This window comes from Limulus polyphemus, unplaced genomic scaffold (genome assembly GCF_000517525.1).
Source record: "Limulus polyphemus unplaced genomic scaffold, Limulus_polyphemus-2.1.2 Scaffold4567, whole genome shotgun sequence".
Lineage (NCBI taxonomy): Eukaryota > Metazoa > Arthropoda > Merostomata > Xiphosura > Limulidae > Limulus > Limulus polyphemus.
Window position 1 is genome coordinate 57,602 of NW_013670177.1, and position 1,974 is coordinate 59,575.

Sequence of the window (1,974 nt, forward strand, 5' to 3'; positions counted from 1 at the left end):
AACTTTTTTTTTTTTTTTTTTTAACCAAATAGTAATTTTTTGCCAGATTTATGGCTATTAGGTATAAATATGTTATTAAATAATGTTTCCTATGTTTTTTGTTAATTTAAAAAAAAGAATGTTATGGACTTCTACGAAAGTCCATTTAAAATTTAATTTTGTAATAAATAACTCAGTTGGGAAATAATAAAAAAATTTCGAAAAGGATTTACAATTAAAATATTTCCTTTGTAATATATATAGTCAATTTTTGTATTTTTCATAATACATTTGTACACAAGTTATTTTGTACCTAAACATTATTTTAAAATCATAACAATAGCTTAAGAATAAGCCTAACGAACCAGTCTTACAAATTTAAAGTACTGTGAATCACATTTGCGTGACATGGATTTGCGCGTGGGAGCGAAAGCAGGATCTCATAATTTTGTAATGTATTCAGCTTTATGAGCAAGTTTCCTGTATATTATATTTTCATACGTCTTGTAGAAGGAAGGTTAAATACTGTATCGCGTGGTTACCGGTTATGAGGTAGTCTTAATAACCCTTTACCGTTCAGTTTAACTGAAGATTAAACATATCCGAGATACCAATACATTTACCCAATATTCGTATAATCTTTTCCCATCACCGTGAGTTTGTAATCATTTAGAAACGGTCGAGACTTCCTTGGTTTTATCTAAATCTGATCAGTTCTTTACCTCTCTGTAAATGTGAGCTTATATTAGGGCATAATGTCCCTAAAACTGACAGCAAATAATGAGATAAACAGAATGGTTGAATGGTGGCTACTTTTTGCGTCGTATTGTTAAATTACCAAGTCAAACTTTGCCACTTTGCACAATAATATATAGTGTGCTAGTTTTATGTGTATCTATACACTTACGTATACCTACGTCTGAACCTTATGTTTTCTTATTGCATTAATTCCTGCTCTAGCATTTTTCTCTCTTAAACGTAAAACACATCATTAATAGAAGTAAAACATCCCTACTTTAGTAGTGTTGTCATCTAATTATTAAATAATAATATGCACAGTATTTTCATTTGGTATCTCTTGTGAGGTTTGTGCTTTTGGTGGAAACTGTTCTGAGTAAGGAAGTATCATTGATGATGACTTTGAGCAGTAGTAGTTACAAAAAAAATAAAGCTTTGATTAAGATGATTTTTACCAAAGAATAGCGGGATTGACCGTCACATTATAACGCCCCCACGGGTTAAAAGGGGCTAGCATATTTGGTGGGATGGGGGATTCGAACCCACGACCCTCAGATTGCGAGTTGAGCCCGCTAACTACCTGGCCATGCCAGGCTGTGATAACTTCTCCTAAACGTATATGTTTGGTAACTCTGTAATATACTTAAGCAAAACAGATACCATATTTGTACTTATATCTATAAGTTAAGAGTTGGTAACTGTGCAGTTAGGGTTATGTCTAAGAGAGATAAAAATTCCATCATAACTTGTATATATTTTTAAAAAAAAACTTAGAGTTTAATTTTCTTTTCTCTCTATTTTTTCTTTTTTTCCTATTTCTTCTTCCTTCTCTCTGTTAAGATATTTGTCAATATATATATATTATACATATATTTAGTCTCATGAGCTATCCCAATGAAAATGTCACTATGACTCACTACCTTCGTTTAGCCTTTATTCTAGAAAAGGCCTAGGTCTAATGTGAATTTAAAGTGAGCCTAATGAGCATTAAGCCTCACTGACCATTGTGGGAAGACTACAGTCTACAATCTATCATAAAGAAATATAGACCACTTTAACGAAATTGAAATCAAAGTATATTTTTCTCCGTTTCTTTTATAAGTAAAAGTAATTTATATTTTTAATATACAGAAATGGAAATTAAGGACCTGTTACACATTGAACAGCATTGAAAGTATCACTTGTTACTTATTAAACAGTGTAATCAACAAAGTTCTATCTAATAACGTAAAATATGCTGTTTATTTAACAGTGTAA